Source organism: Miniopterus schreibersii (assembly GCF_964146895.1).
Source record: "Miniopterus schreibersii genome assembly, chromosome: 16".
Taxonomy (NCBI): domain Eukaryota; kingdom Metazoa; phylum Chordata; class Mammalia; order Chiroptera; family Miniopteridae; genus Miniopterus; species Miniopterus schreibersii.
Genome location: NC_138116.1, coordinates 9,723,073 through 9,736,364, shown reverse-complemented (window position 1 = coordinate 9,736,364; position 13,292 = coordinate 9,723,073).

Genomic DNA, 13,292 nt, shown 5'->3' with positions numbered 1-13,292 from the left:
AGGGACACCCCTCCCCAACCTGCCCCCAGCACTGTGGGCTTCCCATGGGCATTGGCCAAAGGTTCCCGGAAGGCCCTGGCCAGAGCGGGCCTTAAGAGAGAACACACTTTCAAGCACATGGCAAACCGCCCAAGGATGCTCACAGCACAAACACAGCTGCCTCCCTCAGAGGGACCAAGCTTAACCCCTCCATGAACATAAACTTTGTTGGGGTAGCTTTCCAGTTGGAGGGAGTTCATGGACATTTTAAATTAAGAAACAGCTTCCTTAGGGTGCCAACAGGCAAGCAGCAGGCAACAATGCCTTGTGAGTTGAATGTGGAGCTGAGCCATTTCTGGGGTGGGCAGAGCGCAGAGGAGCAGAGGCTCCCTGGGAACTCCATGTGAGTGCCCCCAGCCCCTTCCAGAGCCAGGAGAGAGGCTCCTGCTGAGGTGGGATTGGGCCCTTTAGGTCCTTCCTCCCCCACCCCCCTACCCCCCACGGCCATGCAGCCCCTTTAGGAGGGAGAACACACCCTGCCAGCCGTCTTAGCTCTCAGGGCTCATGGCTCCACCCAGTCATTTCAAAGAGCAGGTGATTCCACCAAACTGCAGTCAAGCACCAGGATCCGTGGCCTTGCCCCTGTTACCAAAATCCCCAACCCAGGATGGCAAACACTCACTCTCCCTCCCTGCTCCCTCCATGCTGCTGAGGCTTCTGCCTTGGAAGCTCCTACATCTGGGGTGGGCTGGGCAAGGAGAGCAGCTCAAGGGCCCTTCTTGGGGACCTAGGATGTAGCCCAGGACATTTTCTAAGTAAACTCCTCCCCTCACACACTCACAAACCTACACTAGCCCTTAGGTTTTCAGACTCACAAAGTTCATCCCCACCTCTCCTTTGGAATGCCCCCACCACCCCATCATTTGGCTAATTCCTTCAAATCTCAGCTCTGAACATCCCCTCCTCAGAAAGACCTTCCCTGCCCACCCAGTCCAGTAGCTGGGGTCTGGGTTGAGATGCAAGGAGATACCCCAGAATAGGTGCACTAGTGACAGCTCTGGGAAACTATGCCTGGCACTCACCCTGTTCTTTGGCCAAAGCATTTAGGGAGCAGGAAGGAGCACGACAGTGAGCAGAATGTACCATGTAAACAGGACCTCAGGTCCCCCAGCACCTGGCTAATCATATCTGCCCTTGCCAAGGTTATGCAATTTAGAAAGAAGGAAAAATCCAGGAGGCCCAGTTAAATTTAAATTTTATATTTTTTGGCATAAATATGCCCCACATGTTACATGTAATATACTAAAAATGTATTTGTCATTTATCTGAAATTTAAATCTGAGTGTCCTGTATTTTATCTGGCAATCCTACCCTTTGTCCTGTGTGGGGAGGACAGGAAAAAGGCATCCTAACCATTGTGGCCCCTTGAAGCACGGCTTCCCCACCCCCAGCAGACAGAAACACCCAGCACACTCCTGTTGGGCACGTGCTTCGGGCAGAGGCCTTCACCTCGGGCTGCAGAGAATACAGGTTGCATAGGAGATGGGTCCCCAGTCCTAAATCCCTGTAAGATGCAAAGACACAGAATTCATTCACTCTTTACAGCAGTTTTATCAAGTTCCTTCCATGTGCCAAGTGCTGGGCAACATTGGGGATATAATGAATGTGACAGGGACAGCCATATTCTCTCAGGACTAAAGAGTCAGCCGGGCCAGGCATGGCTCAGGGGTTGAGCATTGACCTAGGATCCAGGCAATCAGGGTTCGATTCCTGGTGAGGGCACTAGCCCAGTTTGTGGGCTCGATCAATGACTCTCTCATCATTGATGTTTCTATCTCTCTCTCTGTCTCCTTTCCTCTCTCTGAAATCAATAAAAAAGGTATATTTAAAAATAAAGAGTCAGCACATAAAAAGGGTGCTTAACCCAGATATGAGGGTCAGGGAAGGCTTCTGGGGCGTGTGGCATAGAATCATAGACCTGCAGAACTCCCTGGGGTTAAGCTGGCAAAGGGACAGCAGGGAGTGGGCAGGAGTGTTCCTGGCCAAAGAAACTGTTAAGCCCCAAGAGCACCCTGGCCTGGTAGCTCAGCTGGTTTGAGCGTTGTCTCATTACACCAAGATTCAGTCCCCGGTTAGGGCACATACAGGAGTCAACCAATGAATGTATCAATAAGTGGAAAAACAAATTGATGTTTCTCTTCTCTCTCTCTTTCTCTCAAATAAAAAAAATTAAAGGAGCAAGAGCTTGCTGTGCTGGAAGAGGCACTGCGCTCGCTCCCTGGGGCCGCTGCCTAAATCAACACGTCTGAACCAAAGCCTGCCGCAGCCCAGGGAGGAGGCCTTGCCTTGGCGCGGCAAATAATGGAAAGGTACATACCCTGACCAGTAAACAGGGTGCTGAGGAACTTGCTCCAGCGTCCTTGAAAAGAAAGTCTGAGTGGGAAAGCACATGGCTACTCTGATGAGTTTAAAATGGAACTATAATCACTCAGGGAGAAAACCTATGTTCCAGTTTCAGGGAGAGCAGAGGTGGCCAGAAAGGCAGCAGCTCCAGCGAGAGCAGCAAGAGCATCCAGCAGAGCAGCCTCCACTGGATGTGGCAGGAGAAGCAGCCAGCAGGGGATTGGCCACAAAGTTTCCTGAGCCACCGATGAAGACAGTGAGTCACCTGGGACCCCCAGAATTCCAGAGAATTGGGCTGAGGGACATCAAAGGCTGTGTATCCCAAGCTGACCCTGAGGCTGAGTGACCTACCTGCCCATGAGCCAAAATCACACTGTAGGATGGAGAAGCAACGACAATCAGGACAGTCAGGCCAGCTCCTACCTCTGTGGACCCCGAGGACCCCAAGGGTGTGAGATGGTTGAGCAGTGGTGGGGACCAGCCCCGTGCAGGAGGTGGCACAACAGCACTGGGCGCCCAAGGTGGGAGGCAACAAAGGGGGTGGCCTTTCTCAAACTCCTAGTGTGTCTCTTGCAGCCCTTGGGGAGGGAGGGGGAGGGAGGAAGTCTTTTTTCTCTTCCTTCCCTCCCTCCTTCCCTTCTTTCCTCCTCCCTCCCTTCCTTCCTCAATTCCTTTCTTTCTTTCCACAAAGGTTTATTGGGCACTTACTTGTGTCAGGCGCTGTTCTAGGCCCTTTGGAGACAGAAATTGGAAAGGTCCCTGCTTTCATGTAACGCATGTGAAGTGGGGGAGACAGATCATGAAAAAGTAAACTAACAAACAGCATATACACACGTACAAATGTACACGCATGCACAGATTGCATGTCATAACAGGTGCATGAAGAAAATAAAGCAGGAGGAAGGACTGGAGCGTCACAGGAGGGAAGATTGTTGTTGAGGGGTGCTAGGGAAGGCTCTCTAAGGAGAGAGGATTTGGGGTGCAACCAGGTGAAGGTCCTGAGGAAGGTAACTCCAGCCCAAGGAAGTGGATGGAAGGGCAAAGGCCCTGAGGCAGGAATGTGTGTATCCCTGCCCTCTAATGCCCCTCTTTCCCAAGCACAGGAGAAATTAGGAGCAGAGAAGAGCAGGGATGGAAGCAGGTCATCAGAGAGGGCAGAGGTCGGGGATGTGAAGTGTGGAGCAGGGGCGCCACCAGCGGGTCCTGGGGCCTCTGAGTGTCCACAGGCCCATCACTGGAGTTGTGTCTGACCATGACCATGTCTATCACGTACTGGAGAATCTGGGCATTGGTCAGAGTCAGTAGGTCACTTCCAGGCTCGTCCAGTCCAGGTTTTCCCTGTGGCTGGTGGTGTGGCCTGAGCAGGAGGCCATCAGCCCCAACATCACACTCACCTGGGCCAGCTTTCCCCTCCAGGAAGGAAATCAGGAGGAGGTTTGTGTCCCATCCTCAGTCCCCACCTCCCTGCTTTTCTCCCTGAGTCAGTCACCACAGGCCTTGTTTTGCCTCTCGGTTTCTCAGCTTTTCTCTCACAGCCCCTCTCGCTTCCCTCCATCTGTCTTCCTGTCTGACTGAGGTTCCCTGGGCTCTAGAGTGTGGGCAGTTTCATTCATTTCCTGGCTCCTCTCGGGGAACAATGGGTAAGATACACACAGGTGCTAGGGAGCGCCTTAAAGCCAGTTAGAGCCCCCAGCCACCACCCAGCTCCAAGCTGGGCCCCACTGGGGTTGTGGAGGGGGTTCGCTGGCACCCAGCCAGGCCCCCAGAGCAGGAGAGAGAAGGCGGTGCGGAGTCCCAGGCAGCACAGCCTGACAGCTGAGGCCTGGGCACCCCCACAGCCCCACCCCAGCCCCACACTTACCTGCTGCAAAGGAGGCTGGAATTCATTTGTTCTAGTTGGCAAACCTGCCATGTCCATGGGCTACCTGGGCTGCCCCAGGATCTGGAAATGCGAGTGCAGAGGTGCCCAATTTTCTACCATCCTGGAGCTGCATGGAAAGACAGACACACAGACAGTTGCAGTCCTACCCACTGAATGCTGTACCGAGTGCTAAGGACGCGCTTTGGGGGAAGAAAGGTCAGGTCAGCCTTTGAAGGACCAGGGGTGATGACCAGGCATCGGGTGGGGGTGGGGACAGGGCATTCCAGGCAGAAGGGATGGAAGGAAAGTCCCAGGGGCCCCAAGAGATCAGGGTGTGCGCGAGACCCCAGTGGGGCCAGCTCCTGCAGAACACAGATGCCAAGTAAGGACAGTCTGAAAAAATACTGCATTTTCTCTCACTGCCCATATATGAAAGAAGTAAAATTTTAACTACAGAAGAAAAGAAAGACTATTTGGAATAAAAGGTAAGGAAGAAAGGACAGCTGCAACTTGGCTGTTATCTGCTGATTGTTTTATATACCTCGTGGTTCTAGCTTTCGTCCCTTATTGCTGACTATTAAGCACTTTATCGGGGGCCAGACCCGCCAGGGGACTGATAGAGGGACCAGGGAGGTAGGGCAAGAACTGGGCTTGTGCAGGACGCAGGAGCCACACCAGGACTGACTTTGGACTTTGCCTCGGGAGTGTGGATTCTGCCCGTCTGGCGATGATGGGCCAGGGGAGGGTTTCAGGCGCCTGGATGCTGTGGCCCGACTCAGCTTCAGGAATTCTCACAGGTGTGTGTTGGCCTGGACTGGAAGGCGAGGCTGACGGGGAGGCGGAGGGATGAGGCGGGTCTACGCGAGGCGGGGCAGTGGTGGGACTGGAGCGGAGGGAGCCCGGAGCAGGCTGGGCGAGGAGTACAGACGGGTGGCAGGAATAGGGACCTGATTATCCCAAAACGAGGACCCAGTGGGCTTGTCAGGGTAATGGCGACAGGCTTCATTTAAAAATATATATTTTCTTATTATGTAATATATATTATGTATAATAGAAATATGTATGTACATATGCTATCTAATGTATACATAGGTTATGAAGCATAATAAAATGAGCACCCTTAGGCCCACCACCCACGACCCAACACCCCTCTTGTCTAGCCGAGTCCTATCCTTCCCTTTGCCATCTCCCGCCCCCACCCACACCCCTATTTATCACTGTCTTCTCTTTTCAAGAATAGTTTCAGTACTTTGTATGTATCTCACACTGCTTGGTCTTTCTTGCTTTAGAGCTTTATTTTAAAAGCTGCCTCCTAGACATGTACTTAAGAGAAATGAAACCATGTTTGAGCAAAGACGTCCATGCAAAGCAGCCTTATTCAGAGTAGCCCAGAAGTGGACACAACCCAAGTGTCCTTTGGCTAATGATAGGTAAACAAAATGTGGCGTATCCACACAATAGAAGAGTATTTCGCAACAAAAAGGAATGAAGTTCTGAGACATGCTACAGCATGGATGAACTCTAATGATGCTAAGTGAAAGAAGACGGACACAGAAGACCCCATAGTGTATGATTCCGTTTATGTGAAATGTCCAGAAAAGTCAAATCTGTAGAGACAGAATGAAATCAGAGGTCGCCTGCAGCCGGGGGTGAGAATGGGGAGTGACTGGAAGTGGCCATGAGGGTTATTCTGGGGGTGATGGAAACGCACTGAAATTAGGCAGTGTGATCGTTGCACAATTCTCTAAATAACCTAAAAATCATTAAATCGTGTGCTTAAAATGGGTGACTTATACTACAACATGGAAATGGAAGTTATACTTCAGAAAGCTTTTTTTAAAAAAAGGCATCATATTAGAGTCTCCTGAGGCTTGTTTCCTCTCTGGCAGCTGTGTTTCTGAGACCTTACTGGAGCTGTCGCGTAGAGCTGCCGTTCGTTTATTTTCTCGGCTCTGTAACGGTCCATAGTCCATGCTCTAGTCTCCAGTCCTGTCGCTGGACACATGACTTCTTGCTTCTCCCTGTTACAGAACAGTTTCCCAGGAAGAGTCCTGTACACATCCCCTTGGTTTACACAGGGAACTTTGTGTCTGTTGCACATAAATAAAATATCGGCGCTCGTATGTTGTATGTCTTCTTGTTCACTTCATTTTTTTAGGAATTTTTTATTACATTTTATAGAAGTGCTAGTCCCCCAACAGATTGAAAATGAAAACAAAAACAAAACTGGTCCCCATCCCAGTTTGAGATATATGGCTCTCGGGAATGTAGCGGGAGTCGAATTGCTGGGTCGAGGGCAGTGTCCACGTGTCCAACTGCCGCCAGTTCGGTCGCGCTGATCTGCGTTCCCGCCAGCAGCGGCTGAGGGGTCCCACGTTGCTGCACCGCTGCGGCCACTCCGCATTGTCCACTTTTTAAGTTTGCGCCAATTTCATGAGTATGGCATCTTTTCATTCCTTTGTCGACAAATGGGGTGGAACATCTTTGCGTATGTTTATGGGGCATTTGTGCTTCCTCTTCTGTGCTGTTCTGTTTCTTTCCTTTGCCTGTTTTTCTTATTGATTCATACGGTTCTTTGTATATTCTAGATATCAGCCCCTTGTCATTTAAATGCGTTGCAGGAACTATTCATCGTTTGTGACTTGTTTGAGTTTTCTTGGGGTGCCTTTTGATAACAGAAGGTCTTATTTTGAAAGTAATTGAATTTTGTCTATTGTTTTCTGTTGTTTGGCTCTCTCCTCTTGCCTCCCCACACATGCCGTCTTCCTGCACGGCCCCCATTGAACTGACCAGCCTGGGAGCAGAGCGTGCTGGTCCTTTCGAACCTGCACCCTCCAGCCTCATCTCAGTCCCACTTTATTCTCAGTAGTTGATGCTGGAGCTTGTGTTCTCACCTCCAGTCTTTCCCTGCTGCAAAGACCTCCCTTTGTCTGTTTGCAGAGCCCAAGTCTTTCCTCAAGCCTCAGCACCAGCACAACCTCCTTTTTTGTTTTACAGCCCAGAGGTTTTTTGTTGTTGTTTTGTTTTGTTTTTTAAATGCCTATTAAGCCATGAATTCCCAGGGAAGGGGATCCAGCAGCTCAGGCTCCTCTCCCCTGGTTCTCACGGTGGGCCTCTCTGGGCAGAGCAGGCTGGCCGTCAGTCACCCAGGTACCTTGCTCTCTGGCTGCCTTTCTGATCATCTCCCTTCACATATTCCAGGAGGCCATCTCGGCTCTTGGGGTCATTAATATGCCCAGTACGTCTATTAATTCTCTTGGCAAGCATCTTGCCCTTAACTTGTTTGTTTCCCACAATGCCCACAGGGTCACACTGTGGACTCTTCCAGTTTTGCCATGGTAACATTTGTGGGGCCTTCCTTTTGAACGGTGCCCATTCCCTTGATGTCCACAATACCACCTTTCTTATAGATTCACGTGTATGTGGCCAAAGGAACAGCTCCATGTTTCTAAAAGGCCCAGAGGACCCACAGCCACATCTCTCCTCGTTCCCTTTGTCTCAGCCATTTTGGCGAGTTGCTGGAAGATGGTGGTTCTGGTGAAACGCATACCCTCCCCTCTTTAGAAGCATCTCTGGACCCCCACAGCTGAGTCACTTCCTCTATTCCGTGGACCCCAGGCCTCCCTAAGCATCGGGTGATTGATAGTAAAGGGGTTTTTTTACTATTAAAATAGGATAATTTTTACTTTGGATAAATGTCATTTATTAAAGAGACACAGTATATCAAAACGTGGGATTTCTTAACAATGGGCTGTTTGCCAGTGCTGTCTACCATATCTGTGACATCACCCTCACTTGAACATTTCCAGGGACGGGACGCTCACTCCCTCCGTGGGCCGGACTGCTCTGATTGTTAGAAAGCGCTTTCTTATGCTAACTCTGTCTCCTGCCTCATCGTCTATACTTATTGTCCTTCCCTTTGCTCTCCAGGGAGATACTTCATGAGTCTTTTCTCTCTTTGACACCGCCCCCCCCCAACTAGAGAGGTAGCTCCCTTTCTCCAGCAGAAACCACCCTTGGCGCTTCCTGGGAAGGGCTGGTTTCCAGAGCGCTCTGCATCTGCTCACCCTCCTGTGAATGGACTGCAGATGCCTCCAGATCCCTCATGAACTGCACGCCTATGTTTGAGAAAAACCCTAGGCTGGTCTGATGGCACAGAGGGGGCCCTGATCCAGTCCATGTGAGTCTGTCGGTGCAGCCCGGCAGCCCTGTGGCTCATGCTGAACTGAGGCATCCGTGAAAACCTGCAGATCTTTTCATCCAAAAAGTCCCCAGTTTGTTTGTATGCATCTGATTTCTCCCTCTAAATGCAGAGCATCGACAGAATTCGATCTTCCTGCCTTCCCTTGGCACACTTATCCTGTGAAAAAGTTTTCATAACTTTCGTGTCTGTGTTTAGCTCTCCCCCCCAGCTTCATGTTAAGCACAAATTTAATGAGAAAGATACTGTGTTTTTTTAATGTTCCTTTCCGAGGATAATGCCCTGTGGCAAGTAAGCCTCTTTGGATCCTGTCTCCACTGCACTCTGCCTCTGGGTGTCAAGCTCCCGACTTGGGAAGCCGGGTCAGGGAAGGGGCACGTCTCCACACCAGGCCCAGGGTGAGGCCGTGGATAGTGACAATCCGTCCCTGCCTCTCGGGCCAGGAACAGCTGAGTAATCTTGGCCTCATATCTGTCCTGTCTCCTGTTGCCTAATCTTGCCTGGTCTTCATTAAAAATGTTTCCCTCCTTTCCTTTCTCTCACTTGTTTCTCCACACATTTCTCCGGGGACCACGGTGCTTATGTTGGAGACGGTCTCAGCAATAGACTCCCGGGTGTTTATAAGCAGTTCCTGAGGCGGCGCCAGGCCCCTGCCAGAGATGTCATTCGGGCTGCGCCCTGAAAGGAGGGCTAGGAGTTGGTCAGACCAGTTGCTGGAAGACTCACATTTCAAGCCGAGGAAACACAGGAATTTCCACTGGTCAGCACTAGGATGTGAGCAGAGCTTGCCTGACTTCCTCCTAAGGAAGGTTCAGGTTGATCAGTGCCCTGGCCACATTTATATTTCAGAGTGAAGGTCCAGAAGCAGCGGAGGAAGGTGGCCCCGGGCGGGGGGCTGTTGCAGAGACCGAGAGAAGTGGGATTCAGGGGTGTGCAGAAGGGACAAGGGACAGAGAGGAGACAGCAGCTGACTGGATGGAGAGAGAAGAGGGAGGGAGGAGTTGAAAGGGGTGATGATGCCTTGAAAAGCATGTTCCTAGGAGGAACATTCTAGAAGCAGGTTAGGTCATGGGAGAGCACAGAAATGAGGCCCTCGTCCTTCACTGTGAGGAGGTGGGTGGCCAGTTCTTCTCACTCCTGCCACCCCTGAGGCTCCTCGGCCCCCTCCCCCTTCTGCAGTCATGAGATCCTTTGCTCTTTTTCTCTGCCTGCCTCCTGCCTCTGGCTGCTGCTGGACCAGGCATCCACCCCAGAGGGTCTTCAGGAGGTGTTGAGTCTCCCCTACCCCCCAAGCCCAGCACATCCACAGCTCACCAACTTTTCCACCTCAGTCACTGCTGGGTGAGTGTGGGAGTGGCAGGTGAGAGCTGTCTGCGGACCAAGGAGTTCAAAATATTGGCCACGTCCGGGGAAGGTGCTGTTCATGTGAGGGCTTCGGGAGATGGGCAGGTTTGGGCTAAACAAAGAGGGTATTCAGTGAGAGAACCACAGGCTCGTCTGAAAACAGACCAATAATCAGGAGATTCTACTATATTTGCAGAGTTGTGCAACCATCACTAATAATTTCACTAGGACACCTTCATCGCTCCATGAAGAAACTCCTTACCATTGGCAATCTCTCCCATTCCCCCTCCCGCCGGCCCCTGGCACCACTAACCTACTTCCTGTCTCTATGGATTTGCCTATTCTGGACATTTTATATAAGTGGATTTATATATATCTTCCCTTTATGACTGGCATCTTTCACTTAGCGTAATCTTTTTAACGTTCATCCATGTTGTAGAAATATTTCCTCTTAGGGCTAAACAATATTCCGTTGTATAAATGTATCATATTTTGTTTATTCATTCATCAGTGGATGGACGTTTGGGGTTTTCCCAATTTTAGGTTGTTATGAATAATATTGCCCTGCTTTGAACATTCATGTAAAAGTTTTTCTGTGGACATGTTTCCAGTTCTCTTGGGTAGATACCCAGATATGGCATCGCAGGGTCACATGGTAATTCTAGGTTTAACATTCTGAGGAAACAACAATCTGTTTTCCAAAGTTGCTTCAGCATTTTACAATCCCATCAGGAATGTACACAGGTTCCAATTTCTCCATATCCTCAACAACATTTGTTATTGTCTACCGTCTTTATTTTAGGTGTCTTGGTGGGTGCAAAGTGGTAGTTCACTGTGGTTTGGTTTGTATTTCCCTGATGACTAATGACATTGAGCACCTTTTTATGTGTGCTTCATTTGTGTCTCTTTAGAGAATGTCTATTTAAATCCTATGCCCAGCTTTTAACTGAGTTATTTGTCTTTTTATTGTTAAATTGTAAGAGCTCTTAATACATTATGGACACAAGTCCCTTATCATATACATGCTTTCTCCCAGTCTGTGGGTTGTCTTTGCATTTTCTTGATGGTGTCCTTTGAAGCACAAAAGTTTTTAACTTGATGAGGACGAACATATCTAATTTTCCTTTTGTAACTTGTGCTTTTGGTGTCAGATCTAAGAAACCATTACCTAATCCAAGGTCACGAAGATTATACATGCGTTCTTGTAAGATTTTTCTAATTTTAGCTCTTACATTAAGTCTGTGATCCATTTTGGGTTAATTTTTGTCAGTGGTATGAGGTAGGCATCCAACTCCATTCTTTTGCATGTGGAAATCCAGTTGTCCCAACACCATTTGGTAGAAAGACTTTCCTCCCTTCCCCCCTACCCCACTGAATGGTCCCAGCACCCTTACCAAAAGTCATTTGAACATAAATGTGAGGCTTATGTCTGGACTCGATTCTCTTCCAGCGTTGGGTATATTTTCTAAGGGATGTTTTTCTCCAGCTGGCCCGTCCTTCCCTAGAAGGGCGATGAAGAGATGGTGTGATCTCCCGAGCAGGCTGCACTCCCTCGGCTGGGTCAGGCCCTGTTCTGCAGGATCCGGACGCCTCCGGTCTTGCTGGCAGCTGGGAGGTAGCTGACCAAACTAACAACCTTATCTCTCTTCTGCCTCCCAAGGTTATTGTAAATATCAAATTAGATCATTTATACAAAAGAATTTAGAAAGGTCTGAAGTGCTAGCCAAGTGTAAAGTGTTTCTTCTCCTTATGCCTCTCCAGCATGAAAAAGACCTAAAAAGAGAGAGTTGTTACTTTCAGCTTTCACTCATTGGCATCAAGGTGGCGGTGTCTGTATGATTGTGTATTATTGCAAATTCCAAATTACTGAGGTTTGGCACTTCATGTCATTCTTGCAGGAGGCTGTGAGCTTGCCACTGGGGGGTTGAGTGTGAATGTTGGCCATCCCTCCCTTCCATTCCCCATTCCTTGAATGAGGGCCTCGTTGGTGCCAGGCACTGAGCTAAGCTCTGGGAAAACCAGAGAATGAGGCGGACACAACCCCCATCCTCCTGGAACTCGCAGTTTAGCGGGGAAGCTGTACAGTTCAACAGGCCGTTATAGTAAACGTGACTGTGATGGAGATGCAGGGACACACCTCCAACCAGCCCCAGCATCAGTTTGCTCCATGTAAACCAGGACAATGAGAGTACCTTCTAACCCCAAATGGCCTTTGCTTCTGTGATGTTTCAAGGAGGCAGAGGCTGTTCCATGCTGAACTCAAGCCCTAACCCAGATGTTCTGTAGCCACAGTCCCACTGCCACACCGTTAGACCTGAGGATGGATGGGCAGGACAGAACACGGGCTCCACCATCCTCCCAGACTCGGTTCTCAGGAGCTCCTCAGAGGCGAGGCCCTGGCTGAAACCTGCCTCCCCCGCCTCCACCTGCCTTCTGCACAGTTTGTTTCCTGATAGTAGAGAAGGGCTCCCTGGTTACAAGCTAAGCCTCAGACCTGTCTTCCTCTCTACCCATCCCCCGCCCCTGCCCCCAGGACCACTCCTCCAGGGCCTGAAGGGGTACCACTCTCAAAATCCCTCCCTCCAGCCCGTACTGGTGGACAGACTGCTGCTGCTTCCCAGCAGACAGAAGCTCACTGGCACAGGTGGCCTGTTGCCCTCAAAGCCTGAAAAACCAAGCTGTTAGGACCACCTGAGATCTGGGTGGCTCTGAGGAGGAGAGCCTGGGCCACTGCCTCCCCCTCAGCCTGGTCCTCGCCCTCACTAGGGCCGCTCTGATCACGGGCATCCACTCAGCCAGCACTGAAGAGCACTGGTGTCCCTTGGCGTGAGGAAAAGCCACAGGGCCCCCACTTTCCTCTCACCTCTCTCCCCTCCACCGCAGTTAATGACAACACCCTGACTTCCCCCCTCCTAGGGCTGGGGCAGCCACCTGCCTCTTCTGCCCACCTTCCTCCCCACCCCAGCCCCACCCTCTACACACCTCTCCCTGGCACCTCAGCATGACCTTGGGTCTACTCAGGTCACACAGCCTCCTGCATACACTCCATATGCTGAGTGTGACATGTGAGCCCATGTGTCCCTCAGAGCCCCAGGCTCCATACCACATGCAGACACCCAGGAGTTGGGAACTCTGAGCAGCTGTCCCTGGCTCCTTCCCGGATCCCTCTGCCCAGCTTCCACTTCTTTCACGGTCCCCTCCCACATCCTTGGTGTCTGCTGGGGTGTAGGATCCTCCCATCTCTGGGGACAGGCACTGTGGTGCTGAGGAATTAGAGGAAGACCCCCAGTCTCCACCACCTCAGAAGGATGCCACTCTCCTCCCTCCCCCTGTGCCTGTCACTTAAAGAGACACGTGGATGAGACAGGGAAAGACTGATGAGGAATGTGGTGACTTGAGGTGACTTGGGGAAAGCCACTCAACCTGAGACTAAATTCCTTCATCTGTCAAGAGAAGGGCTGTTCTCATCTCCAGGCTCGTCTTTGTAGCTATGAAAGGCTGCCA